This window comes from Microplitis demolitor, chromosome 2 (assembly GCF_026212275.2).
Source record: "Microplitis demolitor isolate Queensland-Clemson2020A chromosome 2, iyMicDemo2.1a, whole genome shotgun sequence".
Classification (NCBI taxonomy): domain Eukaryota; kingdom Metazoa; phylum Arthropoda; class Insecta; order Hymenoptera; family Braconidae; genus Microplitis; species Microplitis demolitor.
The window spans coordinates 14,640,501-14,660,729 of NC_068546.1; the positions used below are offsets into that span (position 1 = coordinate 14,640,501).

General features: G+C 29.7%; 1 long non-coding RNA gene across 1 annotated transcript; it reads left to right on the plus strand.

The window, feature by feature from the left end:
• The first annotated feature begins 3,773 nt into the window (after positions 1-3,773).
• LOC103571887 (uncharacterized) lies at positions 3,774-5,541 on the plus strand. The gene is made up of 4 exons (XR_008404591.1): positions 3,774-3,950; positions 4,748-4,961; positions 5,026-5,161; positions 5,455-5,541. It is a non-coding gene; the product is annotated as an uncharacterized LOC103571887 (long non-coding RNA).
• The last annotated feature ends 14,688 nt before the right edge of the window (positions 5,542-20,229 follow it).

Genomic DNA, 20,229 nt, shown 5'->3' on the forward strand with positions numbered 1-20,229 from the left:
TGAAGGAGCCAACACCAACTAAATTAAAAGTGAGGCGAGAATTAACTGGAGAAAAGACACGAGAGACAAGCAGGAGAACGCGACGAACGAGAAGGAAAAGGATCTAAAGAGAGACGGAACAAAGAGAAACGCATCGAAATAATCAGGTATTAATTAAATTAATTATTTTAGGCCAAAGCCGAAATATTAATTTAATTTAAAAAAATACTTAGTCGTTCGTCGAGGTATCCGCGTCTAGGCCTGTATTTAATTAATTAGTCGTAAAGTTAATTTATTAATAAAATTAAGCCAGACGGTTGTCTAACCGGGTCCAGGCCCAATTGCCGGGTCCAGGGCGTTGTCTTAAAATTCCAGGCCGTCGCCGGAGTTATTGCGTCGTAGAAATTTCTAGGCCGATGAGCCAGAATTTTCCAGAGTTACTGCGTCGTAGTAATTAATTTACCAATTAAAATAATTAATTTAATCAATTAAAATATTAATTAAAATAATTAATCAGACTGAATTAACGATTAAGTAAATTAAAGATAAATAAAATTAGTTAATAAAATTATTATGAAATATTCTCGGCATAAGGAAATCTGAAAACAAAAGTCGGGAAAGTTGAGCCAGAATTAGAAATGAGACTTCGTTACTAACTTGAATTGTTAATTATCGTGAAATTAATTCAGTATTAGATGAGAGACTAATAGTAGTTGTTGTAAAGGAGTTAAGTTAAAATTAATTAATTAATAATAATAATCTTCCTTCCAAATTAATTAATTAATTTATAATTGTGTGGCGGGAAAAGCCATTTTAAAGTCAGTGTGTGTGATAAAAGTCCAGGGGACTTGAGTGCAGTATGTGTGGGAAATAAATTTTAACGTGTAAATAGGAGATAAATAATTCGGGAGGTAACCGATTTTAATTGGAAGTCCAAAGGTAGTTGGCAATGATTTTAACTGAGTGTGAGTGTGTATGTGATGCCAAGGTAGTGGCTACGTAGTTAAGTAAAGAAAGTCCAAAGGTAATTGGCAGAAGTTATAAGGTCAAAAGGTTAATAGTTATAAGGTAAATGGTCAAAGGTTATAAGGTCTAAAAGTTATAAGGTCTAAAGGTTTAATAGCTATAAGGTTTAAGTTATAAGGTATAAATTATAAGGTCTAAAGTTATAAGGTCATAAGTTATAAATTTATGAGGTTTTAATTGAAAGGTTGTGAATTAAATAAAAGGAAATACTATTGTAATAATTAAATCTAAGTTATTTATAAAATTATCCTTCCTTTTCCTACTCTTACAATTAACTTTTACACCGACCCTGAGCATTAAGAACCGGTTCTGGAAGACCGTTTAATCCTTCCAGTGGCGCCCTTAAAAAGGTAATTTAAGGACGACCAGAGTAACAGCCTAGCCCTGTTATATAACATTCAAATAATAACGATAAAAATATTACTGTCGAAAAGGATACATATAATGACTAAAATAGTGTAACTATAACCGATGGCGGATACATAATTTTTTGTACTTTTTCCATATTTTATAAAATATAATTATTAGAAATTGATATACTAAAATACTCTGCATGTAAGTAAATAAATGTTTGTATCCAAATCATATAATTTTTTTTTTTTTTTTTTAAAAAAATCAAAAACAATAAGCTATTCAAGTCATGACAGTGACAGTGAACAGGTGCAAAATGTAAGTATAATTGCAAACAGTTGACATAAGGCAGTTTCGAAAATGTATCGAAGATTTACTTCGCAATTTTTACCGAAAATTCTTTATAAAGCTTTCTATTTAATTAGATTTAGCTATTGCCTTCGTTTTTGTAACTTTACTAGTTTTCAGTAGTACTCTGAAATATACTTCCATTTCAGCTATGGAAAAGCTCTTTTTTTTTTTTTTAATTAATATATTTGACTCTCATTAAATTAATTTTTGATTTCAAAAACGTCTTGAAGTTGACAAAGATTAGGAAATGAATAAAAAAATGACATTTCTGGGCTTACAAAATTGAAAAAAAAGAGAAGTCTTGAAAATACTTCATAGGATCACTTATATTGTAGATTTTTGCAACATTTGAACTGCAACTTTATATATTTTTAGATGGAAATAAGTCGGCCTGATGAAGTTGATCAAACGCTATCAGGGATTGCTGGAACTTCAAAGTTTGTTGAGCAAATAAGCCTGCCAGAGGATCCGGATACAAGTATACTGAGTGGCATTGATCAATATCTGGAAAGTAAATCAACTTAAATTAACGCGGAAAAAAGAAGCGTTCAGCAAGATATCGTATGTATAATAATGAACAATTTATGAAAACAATCATATGATAATAACATAGTCAATTTGAATAAATATTTATATTACCCATGTGTAGAGAATATGTTAAGCTTTAGATATTATCCTAAAAAAATTAGTGAATTTTGTACATGATAATAACAACTATCGAATATTAAAAAAAATTTTTAATTATTTTGGAGAATTCATCATTTTTTACACGCTTGAAAATGTGAAAATGATGAACCGAACTTTAATAGAATATATAAATTTCTTATACTTGAACAGAAACTTGAAGTTTTACCGTCTTAATAGCCATTAAAAAAAAAATTGGTAAGAATTATCGTAGGCTTTTCAGTCATATTCGTGGTATTTGAGAACATAATATAACTAATCGAGTTGCTAATTAAAAAATTGCATTATCAATTGTTCAATTTTCCTGTTCTGAACGGTTTTACTTACAAAAAATGGAAGTTCTCTAACCACTAACATAAATCATACTGTAATAATATACTAGCACAAGAAATTTAAATTTTACTACTCAACTTAACTAAATAACGTGTAAAATATTATCGATTGTTATCCATCATTCAAAGATTGATGAAATGTAACAAAACAAATATAGATATTTTATCATTTTATTTATGAAAAAATAATTGCTTTTCTTTATGAATTTTATATTTTCAATTTTGCTTGCAGATAGATTAAATTTAATTTTAAAGTTAACTAATAATAAATAGATAACTATAAATAATATTTATAGTTATAACTATAATATAAATAAATTTATAGTTTTTAACTATAATATTATTTTATAACACTGATTATTACCCAGTCAATTTTCTTGTTCTTTCAGTCAAGGTGTGAATGAGTCTTTGAAAAAAAAAAAAAAGTAAGCTTTCAAAGAAAAAGCACAAACATGGCAAAGATTTAAAGGTGCGTAATTATATTAATCAAATCAAGTTAATATGTTCTTCAAATAATAATAAATGAAAATATAATGTTTTTCCATAAAAATCGAAATAAAATTAATATATTTTAAGAACGTTTTCTAAAATTACTCTTTAATATAATATACTTTACTGTTTTACAAAAGACAAAAAAAAACTCGAAAAGATGAACCTGAAAATGATGTCTTGAAAGAGATAAGTCAGCAATTCAACGACATGAAAAAAGGTCAAGAAGCTTTTCAGCAAGTAGTCACAGCAGCTTTGCAGCAAATTTTGTCAAATTGGCAGCAGATTCACAGTAATGTCATATTATATATCATTTCAATTTAAATTAATTATAATAATATTAGCAGTACTTTCTTTAATTTATATGTTACTATTTTGCGCATACATATATTGCTAGCTTATGTAATTTCTGTCAATAATACATCTTGATACTATCATTACATTTAATTCATAAATATCGCTTGTTAACTAATGTAGTTTATACGATTTAAAAAGAAAAAGTAATATTTTATATAACTTGAATCAACTTATATTTAGAGATCGATATTAATGTATATTTCATTTACAACTCGACAAGTAATTGCTTGAACTAAACTATATTAATGAATATGGATTTATTCGTATCTACGATTATGTACAGGTATACGAGCAACAATACTGACAGGAGTCCAAGCAATAGATTTCGAAAATATACAAGTATCACCACCAGTTGGTTTTATATGGTCAGACACCGGAATGGTAAATGTTTATTTAAATTAAGAAGTTCAAATCCAATTGTCAATATATTGTCGGTCAAAAATTTAAGAAACAATCATTTTTAAGTTGCTGTTGAGAAAGTTTAATCGTTGCCTATGACAAATATTTGATAATAATAATAATTGATTGTTTTATACATTCAGTCTTAAATAACTTAGAAGAAATTGTTTTAATGGAATAATTAGTGAAAAATCATAAAAATTGACAATTTCATGATGAGTTTAAAAAACTTGTTTGCATCAATCAGTCGTTTAAAGTCTATTTTTGTTTATTTTTTATTTTCTTCTTACTAAGAATATTAGTTGATTATGTGAAAAGCAATCTTAAGTTTACTCGTCAAACATTAAAAGTTTCATATAATTTGATTTATGAGCAGTGATTAAACATTCTATAAAAATTTTTTAAGTTCTAAACTTGGAGAATCTATTTACCTCTATCCATTATTTTTTAATAACTCGATGTTTGGAAATATATTCTAACATAAAAAAAATGCTTGAAAAGGAACAATTTATTCATGACAGATAAACACTCTATCAAACATCTGATTTAACAATAGATTACAGAAAAGAGCTGTGACCGCTAGAGCGCAGCTTGCAATAAACCGATCGTCTTTTATATTTTTATTATATGCTATAAAATTTACTATCATTTAATCGTTCATTTACTAAATTTAGCCTTATAAAATTGTCAAAATATTTATAACTTCTTATACTGCTTGATTACTTCCAGTTTATACAGTTTTTAGAAATGATAATGTTTTCTAATCTCAATATTTGTAGATTCATTGTGGTCAAAATGTCTGGATTACTGTTCAAGATTATAACAATGCAAAAGCCGCAGCAGGGACTTATGCAATCTTTGTAAAAAATATAGCAGTAGATATATTCACTCGAGACGTGTTAAAGAACAGTAGTATAACAAGTAAAAGCAGCAATAGAACCAAAGGCCCTGTAAAGCCAAAACTTGATCCGGTTAAAATGCTTGCCGTAAGAGGTAAGTAAATTGTATTTTCAATTAAGAAGTAAATGTTCCGCTAGCTAATCAAATGTTTTTACAGATATTTATAGACATTATCTGAAAGGGCATAGGCAATTGTCGAAAAAAACAAATCAATGCGAAGATTAACGATTATGTAGAATATATTCGGGGAAAAATTTCAGATTTAGAACGACCGAACAAAATACTAATCAAAAGTGAGAATTATTCAAATTTATTTATGTTATTCGTATATTGATATTCTCCATGATTAAGAAAAATGATTTAATCCATGCTAAATGCATATCTATAAATTAGTCGACTCGAATTGTTTTAAATCATTTCAAATTTGTTTGAATCATTTCAAATAATTTTTCTTAATCAGAAGAATCGACAATTAAATGAAAATTCATATAAATGATTTAAAACTAGTTTTCTAGATGAAAATTACATTTAAACATTTTCTTGCTTCAAAGTTAATTTTCAGTACATCAATATTCGTATGTTACAGAAACTGAGGAAAAGCTTGATAAAATAGTGAAAGAGGCTAATGAATCAATAAAAAAAGAAAAAGGCACGAAACTGATAGAAGTTTCTAGCTCCGGTAACAGTAGCAGTGCCAGTAGCAGCTCTGGTGAAGAAAGTACGAATTCTGAAAGTGAAACTAATAGCGATAAACACGGCAATAACTAGACTTTTTTTTATCTATTCTTAATTTTTTAAATAATAAATATAGTTAAGTAATATTACAGAATACAATTATTGCTAATGAATTATAATGCTAATGATGTTGATAACTGTTAACTGAAAATATTATCGAAAATAAATTACTATAGACTTTAAAGTTTTAGTTTTTTTAATTTGGTATGATACATATGATTAATTGTTAAAGAAAAATCTAATTTATTCTCAATTATTGTTTCCGAATAGTACGTGAATGAAGATGTATTGTGATCAACATCATATCATCTAATCATTTTCTAATTTGGAATATCTGGTAAATTTTGTTGCAACGTCAAGATGAAATAGTACATTTAAAGACTTTTATAACATTCATAATATATGCTTATAGATTCTTATCACATATTAATGTTTTCTTTCGTGAATTACATTAAATAACTATACAAAAGATAAAATATAGTCGCAAATACTGTTTTCACACAGTATGTTGCTGAAGAAAATGTATTAGGATTAACCGCATATGATTTGATCGTTCTCTTATTTGGATTACCTGATAAACTTTACTGTAATACAGAAATGGAATGATGCATTAAAATGCTATACAGATATTGCTGATATTTTCTCATAGATTTTTATAAGCTTTATAATTTTTGGTTTAGGAAAATACATATAACTAAACATTAAAAAAAGATCAATATAATCCGTAATTACTGTTTATAAACAGTAGGTAAATATAAATATTGTATTTGGATAAAGCTCTTTCAATCTGATCGTTTTCTGCTATCAATGCCTAAAAACCTCTAATGTAATATTAAAATAAAATAGTACATTAAAGGACTAACCTGATATTGCTAATACGTTCGCATAGATTCTTATAAGCTGCGTTATTTTTTATTTAATAAAATATGTATATATATATATATATATATATATATATATATATATATATATATATATTAAAAAACGATTAACTTTATCTGCAATATCTGTTTTTAAACAGCACGCGAATGAACAATCTGTATTTCGATCGACCTCATACAATTTGATCGTCTTCTGATTCGGATTATCCGATAGAGTTTGATATACTGTCAGAATGGAAAAATACTGAAGAGTACATAGTGAATATTTTTCATAAATTCTCATAAAAAACCTTATGAACTTATCAGTAATCTCCCAATCAAAATAATAAGTCGAAACTCTCAATACTTTATTTTGCTTTTCTATCCATTTTTCTCATCAAAATCCCATAGAAAAAGATACAACAAATATGTGTAATTTACTGATACAACCTCATTAACTCAATCGGTAAACTTTAGTATCACAATTTTGGATCATTGTTATTGGAAGTACTGATACACTCCAATTCGTCGTTCCTGTACCAGATTAAATCCAATAAGTCTATGATTTTTTTCGTTCATCTGTAAGATTCCGGAAATGCTGTTTCAAAAACACAATACTTTATCATAACTTCCAATCAAACATCGTATTTTATTTGGATCTATCAGGATTTTTCCACAGGGAAGCCACCTTATCACTGGAAATCATTATCACATCAATATCAATGCATTAATTAAGTAATTAATTATGTAACACGTTATTATATATATATTTACGTGAAGGGTTATGAAAAAAAGTTATGGATAAGAGATTTAATTAAACATCCCTCGCGGTTTTGATTCTCACTGGAAACACCCCGGAAACACGATGGAATCACGGTAGATCCACGGCGGTTACACGGTGGGTTTTTTGTCATTTTATCACCGTGATTCCACGGTGATTACACGGTGTATTCACCGTGATTCCATGTACACCGCGTAATCACCGTCGATACACTGTGGAATCTCGGTGAATACACCGTGGTATCAGGGTGGGTACACCGTGTTACCATCGTGGAAACACCATGTAACCACCGTGTATACACGGTGATAAAATGGCACAAATCCACCCTGTAACCACCCTGGATCCACCGTGATTCCACCGTGTTTCCACTCCCAGGGTGTTTCCAGGCTGATTTAAAACCGTCAGGGATGGTATAATTGTAATTAATTTAGATGATTTTAAATGCCCCACACTAAAAAATTTAAAACTTTTTAACAATGATTTTTGTAAATATCATTGCCAATTAAATAATAATAATAATAATAATAATTATTATTATTATTATTCATGCGGACTTGAAAATGTAAAAATGTTAAAAGATTGGTTTATAACCACTCAATAAAAACTTTGATTTGAAATAATAATATTTGAATTTTTTTATTTTTTAACCTTTAATAAAATGAGTAGATTCAGTTAATCATAATTTATAGAAATAAGTGATAAACAAAAAATAATTAATTTAAATTTTTGATGTAACCTTAAGTTTCAAAGAAAAAAATATTTGTCAGATATGTATAATTTTTAAATTTAACATTTTTACCACCATAAGTAATAATTTCTTTGAATACGTTGATAAATTTTTTAATATATATTTTCAAGTTTGAAAACAAAGTGCTTAATCGATTTGAAAAAAAAAAAAAAATTTTTTGTGAGGTATGTATAATTTTTGAATTTAAAATTTTTACTATCATAGGTTTAATTTATTTAAATTTCAAAATTTTACCACCATTATAGATGACAAATATTGATGAGTTATATTAGTTTATCTCAACAGAAGTCGCCTCAATGAATGCGAACACTTTTCCCGCGCGTAATTCGAATATATCAACAATTATTATTATTATTATTATTATTATTATTATTATTATTATTATTATTATTATTATTATTATTATTATTATTATTATTATTATTATTATTATTATTATTATTATTATTATTATTATTATTATTATTATTATTATTATTATTATTATTATTATTATTGTTATATTAGTTTTGATTCATCATTATTATTTGTACTAACTCTAATAAATCTCACCGCTACACTAGCTATTCCAAAAATCATTGGGTGGCTTCATGTTTTACTGCGACTGCACAAACGAGTTTTCTTCAAATTGATTAATTATATTTGTATTATAGAATTAAATGAATAAAATTAACATGATCAGGTCCATGAATAATAAGTAATTATTTAAAATAGAAATTTTCGGATTTTATTAAAAATTTTAATGATACAAACAGTATATTTATAATCATTGAGTTACAAATTCAAATTTACTTTATTTTATTCCATAAAAAAAGAAGACGAAGATTCTCTTGCAAAACCATGTCGATGAGAGTTTTTAATTTATCTTCATTAGATAACAATTTATCATTTATTCTTGTAGGAAAGTAGATCGTAAATTTATAATTCAGGTTAGCAACTACTTTAGGCCCATATTGTGTTGAAATTTTTTTAGTTTCTGTAATTTTGTAGGTCTTGTCAACTTCTAATTCCTACAGTTTTTTGATAGGCGAGATGTATGCCAAGGTGTCGATGTCATTGTTTTTGAAAAGATCCATCTTGAAAATTAGTAATTAAATTAGAAAATTATTAATGAATCACAATTTACTCAAACAAGATAAATTAATACTTACTTAATATTGAGATTTTTTCCGCTCAAAATATACATGAGGCGCCATCTATCATCACACAAGCTTAAAACGGTGGATAAGAACTCGAAATGGTGAATAAGAGCTCAAAATGGAAGATAAGAACTCGAAATAGTGGTCAGGAGCTAAAAATACCATCAAAAGGGTCCTAGATGAGCTCAAAAATGAGCTCTGAGAGTAAAAAGATAGCAAATACTCCGTAACAGAAGCCAATTAGCATCCAAATGATGTCAAAAGGGTCCTACATAACCGCAAAATGACCTCAATTAGCTTCGAAATGATGTCAAAAGGGCCTTATAGAAGCCCATTAACAGACGATATGTTATAACTAGCCAGTAAGTTATTCCCAGTCAGTAATACAGAAAAAAATCACAGTCGGTATATTGCCGCCCGCAGGTAAAACAGATAATGTCCAGCTTGGAGCTCGTATAATCAGAAACCCACTTATCTATCTACTTTTATTATAGTATTTACTAAATATGAGCCAAAGAAATTTCACTTCTTTCGCGTGTACACACTGATACACGCACTCTTTTTTCTGAAGAACCCACGGACCGTAGAAAAATCTTTTTCGACTAAACCAATGCATAGGTCGTATAGCAAATTTATTCATTTTCAAATTGCCTTTCGTTGAACCTCGTAGGACAATTTTTCGCAGAGATATCAGGCTTCAAACGAAAAATGATCTTTTTGGTTATGATCATCGATATTTCAGATACCACTGATCGCACACTAACTTTGAGGGCTGCCATAAAAATTTGAATAAAGTCCTCACGAGACCCTCTCAACATTTTTTGAAAATAAAAATTTTATTATTTTTAACATCCTCTAGAAGTAAGTACAAAAAGACTTTTTTTGATTTTTCAGTAAATCAATCGCTATTATAGATACCGATGAAAAGACTAATGTTGCCAGCGACTTTTCATCATCCCGCTACGAAAATTGCAAATTTTCAAAAAAAGGGAAGTCATTGGTTTTGGTCCGATTTTCGAAAATCGAGTTTTCATCAGATGTCGACGTTTTGAGGCGCTAGAAAGCTATTTTGACTAATCTCGCGTGGACGTCCGTGTGTATGTGTGAGTGTGTGTGTGTGTGTGCGTAAACTTTTTTTATCAGACGATATCTTTGGAACGAATCAATTGATTTGAACGTACAGGGAGGCAATCGAAAAGGCTCACCAAAACTTAGAATTGATCCGATTTTCAGGTAGATCGGTCATATAATTTACGAGTAATATGAAGAATAAAATAAAATTTTTTTTTTTGGTTTTTTGCGTATTACTTTGAAACCAGTTATTCGATTCGCTGAAAAATGTGATCAGTTTAAAGTCTTGTTAAGCCCTTTCGATTGCTACTCAGAACGTTCAAATCAGTTCGTTCGTTCAGAAGATATCGTCGGATATAAGTTATAATTTTTCAGTGAAGGCATGTTTTACCGGCCTAACAAATTTTTGAGCTCGAAGAGCTCAGAAAATCATAAGTTATAATGGTTCCGAGCTCCTTGAGCTTGGAAACAGCAAAAGTTTTGGAGCTGGCCTGCAGGGTCAGGCGGTTTTCAGATTTTTTAACTTAATGCATCCTCAATAACCCTGCAAATTTTCAAATTGATCTATTGAACCGTTTTTTGGGGGTGATCGAAGTTTTAGTAAACAATTAAAGGAACAAGTTTTGTTTCTTTAATTGCGTAATGATCATCTAAATGAAAAAATAATTTTTTTTCCGACTTTTTTTTACTTTTTCGGGTTGGTTACCTAGCAAATGCAAAAAAAATACAAAACAAAAAAAATCTCCAAAAAATGTCAAAAAAAAATTTTCGACCATAGAAAGCATGTTTTAATTTTTTTGTTTTCTTTAACTTATTCTGACAACTTTAAGAAATGTTTTTTTTTCTCTTTTCCTTTCATTTACCAACGCTAAAACGTAAGAAAAGTCAAAAAAATTTTTTATTTTTTTAATTTGATGATCATAACGCAAGTAAAGGAACAAGACTTGTTCCTTTAATTGTTGACTAGAACTTTGATTGATCATCCTCAAAAAACGGTTCGATAGATCACTTTGAAAACTTACAAGGTTACTAGGGGTAAATGAAACTAATAAGGTCCCTGGCAAAATTAGTCGTTTCATCGATATTCACAGAGTAGCAAGTAATTTACTGAAAAAAAAACAAAAAAAGTCATTTTTTTGTACTTCCTTTTAATGATTGTTAAAAATTGAAATAAATTTTTTTCTTCAAAAGATGTTGAGAGGGTCTCGTAAAGGCTTTTTTTAAATTTTTACTAGGAATCGAACCCAGACCATGTCGGTATCACACCGAGTTCAATAATAATAATAAAAATAGTATTAGTAGTAGTAGTAGTTTTTTTTTTTTTTTTTTTTTTCTAGAAATAACAGTGAGGAAAAAATGCTGTTACACACCATAGAAGACATTACCCATACAGAAAGCATAAACTGCCCTCTGTATGGGTACTGTCCTCCGTGTGCCGGACTCCTCCCCCAAAGATGTATTACTTACCATGACAGTAAGCAATGACTATATCTTTGGGGTCCCTACCGGCTAAAAACCTCACTCTCTGTCTCTCCCCTACCTAGTACTGCGGGACCGCGTGAGCATCACTTCACAGTACTAGGCGCCCCCGCTGATTTCGCAGCTACCCCTCCGTTTCTTCTTCCCTCTTTTTCTCCTTCAGGACCTCTTTTACAAACACTGTCATTGTTCTGTAATTGTCTGCCGTCGCCAACATCCAAGGTATCACCAGGTCAGCGACATTTGGCACTTCTTTCTCGTTCTGAAAACGTAGCCGTATTTCAGACCAACGCTGACAGAAAAAGAAAGTGTGCTCGGCAGAATCGACAACGTTCGGACAGTATTGGCAATAAGGATCGGTTCGGATCCCCATGCGATACAAGTACTCATTAAACTGTCCATGACCGGACAGAAACTGGGTGAGATAGTAATCTACCTCCCCCCCTTTTCTTGTTATCCAATCACGGACTCGTTTAATGAGCCTGAATGACCAACGTCCCGTTTCCGCAGATTCCCATCGCTCTTGCCAGAGTTTCAGGGTCTCCTCGCGTTCTCGAGCCTTTACACTCTCCATCGGTTCTTCCCCAGCCCTACGGGCATCCCCGATGCGCTTCCTCTCGAAACCCAAAAGGTCGATTGGAATCACACCCGCGATGACCATAACGGCTGCTTTCGAAACCGTACGGTAAGCGCAAGCAACCCTCAGCGCGCCTCTTCGTTGCACGGATGCCAGTCGTAGACGATAACTTTCTACTTTGAGTGACTCACACCAGATTTCTGCTCCGTAGAGCATTATCGACTCGCGGGTCTTCCCGCGGGGTCACTCCCCGTGATATCCGAAGTTAACGAATCTTTGGCTTCCTCGAGCATCGCAAACGAGTCTTGCCATCCGCAAATAAACGTATACGTACCCCAGCTAACTCCGGGTACCAACTCGCAGGGGCGGTGACATCTCAGTCACTCCTCCGCGATTATCACGTCAACCCCGAGAGCTAGACCTAGGCCTAATCGTCATTACTGGTCGGGAGGCACGCTATCTTGGCCACTACCCGCGACACTGCGAGACCTTCCTCGTTGAATCCACGCTCAACCACACAGACACTCCAACACAGACAACATACCGTATCCGTACTCGTACTCTCAACACACTGACTTCACCGCACACATACCCCATAATCTCTACTCACTATCTCTTACACTCAACTCGACACACATATTGACTCCATCTCTATCTATCACACAGACTCCCACTTACTCCACCTCTAACTCCATCTTTTTGGCAATGCAACGTCACAGTATATATAAATGTACGAGCAATACTAATTTCATCGCGCTTTACTGAAATCTCGGATTGACAAACTAGTTTCAAGTAAACAAGGTTAGAAACGAAAATATACATATGTCACGAAATATGTGATTAAAACTTATATAATTTAACAACAATGTAAGAATTATAAGTTCCTTAAAATTATCAAGAACGACATCACCAATATTTAGATATTTAGAAATGAAAATTTACATATCAAGCTCAAAGATTTTTCAAGGAATTGGTGATCCTATTCATAATAGATCAATAACCAAATAGGCAAATACGTCATAATTGATATTTATTTCTCATTAATAAGTTTGAATACGAAAGAGGTTGAAGAGGTATATGACACCAATATATATATATATATATATATATATATATATATATATATATATATATATATATATATATATATATATATATATATATATATAGACTTTGAAAATATAAAATATTTGTAAGGTTCACAGATTATATCTTTCACAACGAAATATAACTGACGGAATTAGATTATAATGTAAAATACGTAAGTTATTCGGAATAAATACTATTTTTTTCAAATTTTTTTATTCTATCCAAGCATTCGAGACTATCAAATAATTGGAAAAAATATTCGAAACATAAAGTTAAAGGTCAGAAAATTGAAGCTCATTAAACAAGCTTTAAGATATTTTGTACAGGAATTGTCTATGACTTTGGGTTAAAAAGTTATATGAACTTTAACAGTAGAAAACTCATTTTTTTGAAAAGTCGTGGGAATTTTAAACAGCCATAACTTCAAAACTAATCGACCGATTAAGCCTATCTTCGAGCTTGATCAACATAATCGCTAATGGAATAATTACGAAAAATTTCATGGAGATCCGATGAGAATCGTAGGTGTTATCGCGGTGATAAGGCACGTTATATATATATATATATATATATATATATATATATATATATATATATATATATTGTGACGTTATTTTTCGTATGGGGGTCAAATCAAAGTGAACGTCACAAACACCAACTGATTTTTACTGTATTTACGAGCATGGTAACTCAAGACTTAGAATTTAGCGTACAGGTATTAACGATTTTGATACAGATTTTTGATTTAAGTTATAGTTTAAGAATTAAATATGGAGTAACGTTTAGCTACAGTTATGGGTTTTGTTAAGAAAAATTATAGCAAAGACTTAGAATCAGAATGATGGGAATTTAGTATGGAATATTGTTTGAGATTTAAAGTTTGAGATAATGATAAAGTTTGAGTTTTAGTTTACAGTTTTGGAATTTTAAGTATGTGGAGAAGTCAGTGTTACCGTGGAGCGGGACTTGAATTAGTCACCCGGTATCATCTGATGATAGAACCTAGTTCTATCCCTATGAGACTTCTTGGTAGATTGCAGAGGTCTAGCTGAAATGCTAGCGCTCCAGTATAAAAGGAATCTGATGAATGCAGATTGGGATCAGTTTTGAGTTTTGGTTTGGCAGGCCTCAACAGTAATATTGTGACCGTTGCTGTTGTGGAAGCCGTTTGGTCATTTTTAATTGCTTTTGTCTGACAGGCCTCAGAGGACAAGTCATGACCACTTGTACCGCTGAGGAAGTCATAGGTCACTTAGTTTTAAGTTTACGATCCCAGCTGAAGTCTGTTCCAGGAGAGCAACTACCAAGGATATCCATACTCAAAGTTAGGTTTAGTGAGTACGTTTGGTGAGGTATAAGCCTCCAGTTATCGATATGGTAGAGTTTGGGAATTGGTTTATGGATTTAGGATATAGAGGTCAGTTATAGATAATGATAAGATTTGGTTTTGGATTTTGATGATTGAGAAAAAGAGAGTCGAAGGGAGACCTTCGAAGAGTACGGACGTGAGCATTCAGCTCTGGTCGCTCGAAGCGAGCAGACGTGACCAGAAATGGCGTTACAGTTCATGGCATTGCGGAAAGCTACAGATTAAGAGTATTGTTACAGAAGTATTATTTTAAACGGTGTAAGACGTTACTCGATATTTCATTCATCCGTAATCAGGTATGAAATAATTATTATAATTATCAATAATTAATTGAGTTCGAGTCAGAGTCTTGAGATATGATGCTACTGTTTTAATTAAAGAAAATATTTAAGAACTGAGAGAATTATGAGAATATTGGTACAGTTTAGAGTCATGTTCACGATTTATTGTTACTATTATTTTACAAATAATTATAAGAAATATGTTTAATTATTAAAGCAATTGTCGTCTAATTGACCCATGTCGTCAATATTAGACCCATGTACGTTAGTTTTATGAGTTTTGTTAAAAGCGAATGTTCTAGAATATCGGTTTTATAAGTTATTGTTCCAGGTTACTGAATACTAGTTGATTGTTAATTAGCTTTAGTAATTAATTAATTTATTTAGATGTCGATTGACCTTTTTGTTAAGATTAATTTCATTATTATTAGATTCAGTATTTTGTTATAAAGAAGAATTGTTTGTACGAAGCTACAGTATTTTGTTAATTGTTAAATGGAGGTTTTAGATTATTTGTTGTTTAATAAGAAAATTGCAAATTCACTGATAATCTACATGAATTTGGAATGATGTAACCCGGACCACTCCCTCTCTCCATAAACCTACACACTGAGCGACACCATGGCATACCGTAACTCTGTTTTTAGTTTTCCAGTCTCTGTTTTTGTTTTGCTTATAAGTTCTGAGCATTTTGTTAAGCTTTAGTTTTTATTTAGTTGCGTGGTTTTGGTGATAATTCCACAGATCAAAAATTATCCGGTTTTTATTTATGCGTGGTTTTGAGATAGTTCCACAGATCAAAAATTTTATCTAATTCTTAAGATTTACTGGTTTGGTGATTCCAGTGATAAAAATTACCTGGCGCCCTGATAGTATTGAGACTGGAGGCTAAGGATAGAGAACGAAGTTTGTAGCGCGGAATTAATAATTTAATTTTTGTCGTTATAATATATATATATATATATATATATATATATATATATATATATATATATATATATATATAGCGTTACTTCACTAATTACGATCGATCAATTTCCGCAATATACCCCGAAGATCGATTTTTCCATATTCCGCCTCTACCTCATTCGTAAAGACATTACATATTACAAGATACACCGCTGAGCTGTAAACACGCATTCAAGCCTTTTCATTTTTGTATACTTTTCTTTTACTGTGTTAATTACGTTGGATAAATAAAACATTTATTTATCATTATTAGTTGGTTTAAAAAAAATAATTCATATTAATATAATTAAATTTTACCCTTAACCACTAAATATATATATATACTAGGGTGGCGCAAAGAAACAGACTATTTTTTTTTCGAGTCTCTTATGAAAATTTGTTGGTTTACGATGTTTCAAGAAGCCTCTCCAAAAATCAGTTCGATAAAAAATTTTTAAGAGGTCGCTCACGAATTTTGAAAATATTAAAAATGATCGAAATTTGAATTTTTAATTTCAAAATTTTTTCTTCCTCGTGGCAGCAATAGTTCAAATTTGTAAAATCATGGCTATGCTGAAAAGTTGAGCTCAAAATTCAAATATTTAAACGGCGCTCAAGAATTTTGAATATTAACTGATAATATGTAACTAATACTTTGAATTGGTTTTTGTATTTTTTTATAACTCAATTATTGTCATTCCATTAAAATATAACATTTTCATAACCAAAAATATACAGGACAGTCTTGAACGATAAAATTTGGTAAGTTTTGAATAAGCCAAAAAACCTAAAAATTGAATTAAAAAATAAAAAAGTATGTTAATAATTTATTATTTCTATTCCTCGGGTTATATTCTCGTTCACTGTGATGCCAATTGATGGTCAAAAAATCAAGTAGCTTTATTATTAATATTCAAGGGTCGCTCGAAAACGTCCAAAAGGCAGTACTCGGAAACGTTCAAAATTCTTGAGCGAGATTTCAATATTTATATTTTGTGCTTAAATTTTCAGCGTAGTCATGATTTCACAAATATAAAGTATTGCTGTCACGAGAAAGAAAAATTTTTGAAACAAAAAATTAAAATTTCGATCATTTTTGATATTTTCAAAATTCGTGAGTGACCTCTTAAAAATTTGTTATCGAGCTGATTTTTAGAGAGGCTTCTTAAAACATCGTAAACCAACAAATTTTCATAAGAGACTAGAAATAAAAATATAGTCGGTTATTTTGCGCCACCCTAATATATACATACACTTATCCAAAAAATTGAAGGAACAAAAAAATTTTACAAATTTTTTAGTGATATTTGAAAGGCTGTATTTTCATTAAAAATGATCTATCAAAAAAAATAAAAAAAGCAAATTGAAGCTTGTAATATCTAATTTAAAGATCTTTCAACCAAATAATTTTTTGAGCCACGGTTTTCGCGGAATCATAAGAAATAGGCCGAGGCAAAATTTTTCTAAATTTTTTGGTTTTGTTTTTTAGGTCTACGGGGCCGGGAATATTTTTTTCGACAATACCAATTCATGACTCGTTTAGGAAATTTATTCAGCTACAATTTTTTTTTGTTTCGCTGTACGACAATATGCTGCTGAGATATCAACCTTCAAATGAAAAAGGATTCTTTTGTCTCTGATTATCGAAATCTCAGCAACTAATGATCGCACAATAGTTTAAAGTGCAGTTTGAGAAACTTGAATAAATTCCCTACAAACTTCATTTTCGATTTTTAGAAGAAAAAAATTTGTTTCATCCTTTATATCACTTTAAAAAACCCACAAAAATTGCCATTTTTTCGTTTTTTAGTCAACTCATCGCTACTTTGCAAATATTGATGGAAAGTTCAATGTTGCCAGGTGATTTTGCAGCTTAATATACTCCTAAAATTCCTGGGAATATTTAGATTAATCCATTGAACCGTTCGTCCGGACTGAATGCTCAAAGTTTTACAAAACAAATAAAGGAACAAGTTTTGTACCTTAATTTGTGTAATCATCACCAGAATGAGAGAATTAATTTTTTTTTATTTTCTTTCATTTTTGCGTTAGTTATTTAGTAAATAAGAAGTAAAGAGAAAAAAAAATTATTTTCCAAAAAACGAGATTAAACAAGAATTTTTTTGCTATTTTTTGTTTTACTCGGGGGTTTTTTTTTTTTTTTTATTCTACTTCATATTTACTGAATAACTAACGCAAAAATGAAAGAAAATAAAAAAAAATTAATTTTTCCACTTTGGTAATCATTATACAAATTAAGGAACAAAACTTGTTGCTTTAATTGTTTTGTAAAACTTTGAGCAATCGGTCCGGACAAACGGTTCAATGGATCAATCTGAAAATTTCCAGGGATTTTAGGGGTACATTAAACTGTGAAATCATTTGGCAACATTAACTTTTCCATCGATATTTGCAAAGTAGCGATGAGTTGAGTAAAAAACCAGAAAATGGCCATTTTTTGTGGGTTTTTCAAATTGATATTAAGGATGAAAAAAATTTTTTTCTTCTAAAAATCGAAAAAAAAGTTTGTAGGGGTTTTATTTAAGTTCCTCAAACTGCCCTTTAAATTAATGTGCGTCCATTAGTTGCTGAGATATCAATAATCGAAAACAAAAGGATCCTTTTTTATTTAAAGTCTGATATGTCAGCAGCAAATTGTCGCACAGAAAAAGAAAAAAAAGCAGATTGTAGCTAAATGAATTTCCTAAGCGAGGCAAGAATTGATTTTTTCGAAAAAAATTTTCCCGGCCCCGTAGACCTAAAAAACTAAACTAAAAAATTTAGAAAAATTTTGTCTCGGCCTATTTCTTATGATTCCGCTAAAACCGTGGCTCAGAAAAATATTTGGCTAAAAGATCTTCAAACAAGAGATTATAAGCTTCAATTTGCTTTTTTTTTTTTCGATACAATCATTTTTTATGACAATACAGCCTTTCAAAATCATTAAATAATTTATAAAATTTTTTTGTTTCTTTAAATTTTTGGATAAGTGTATATATATATTATGTATATATGTATATATCTATATATATATCTATACATATATATATATATATATATATATATATATATATATATCTGAGGATGGGTCAAAAAAATCAACAATTTTTTTTTTACAAATGCGATCGAAAAATGGATTGCTAGACACCTTAAAAAAAATCTCACCAAATATGAGCTCTTAATTTTCATAGGAAGATTCTCCGCATCGCAGTTTTCTATTTTTTTCTTAGTCCAATAGAAAAAATTCATACCTCATCATTAATTGATTGTACAAAAAAATATTCAGAAAGAATTTTGTAGGAAATTGAATATTCTACAAAAGAGGTATCTTATATTTTTTTTGTAAACCTCACCATTCCAATGATATTGACGATTAAAGTTTAATCATTTTAAGACAAATTTCATTAATGTTTATGAATTTTATAACTCGACAATAACTGACTATTATAAAATGCCCAATACAAATTTCTGTAGGAAATTAACTGCTCTATAAAGATGGTGTCTTATGTTTTTATGATTAAATTAAGTCTTCAAAAGATATTTATCATCAAACTTTAATGTGTACTGATTTTAAGAGTTTTTGATGAGATACAGGAAAATTTCAATTCAATTCATGAATTTCATACAAATTTCATTTTTTGTCATTAATATAAGCATTATTTAACTTTTATTTTCAAAACTTTTGAAAATTTGTTTTCAATAATTCTACATATTTTATTTTTAATCATTAGAAATCACGATTATGTCGTTTTTTTTCGATATTGTCTTCAAAAACGCTTTAAAAAATTTTTCCACTATAGCTAGATATTGTCCTAGAAAAAATTTCTTTTATAGAGAATTTTTGTTTTGTATTTCATAACTTATTGCAAGTTGTTAAAGAGCAACGAAAAAGTTACCCTACTCATAATAAAAAATTGATGAAAATTAATAACTCAGTGCAAAATTGAAATAAAAAACTTTTTTATAATTAATTGGACATTTTTTTTCTCCAAAACTGAAATATATCATAATATATTTATAATGAAAACTTTGCTTTTTTTATCAACAAATACTTAACTAAGCGATCAATAATGCACAATTTATTGTTTTAAATGTGAACTAAGATACTTACACATAAAAGAAAACTTGATAAATATTTTGAAGTTTCTCAGCTGATAAAAACTAAAATTCGTATAAATTTTATCAAAACATAAATTACATAGAAATTTTTTTTAAATATCTTATCAAAAAGCCTTAAAATCAGTACACATTAAAGTTTGATGATGAATATCTTTTGAAGGCTTA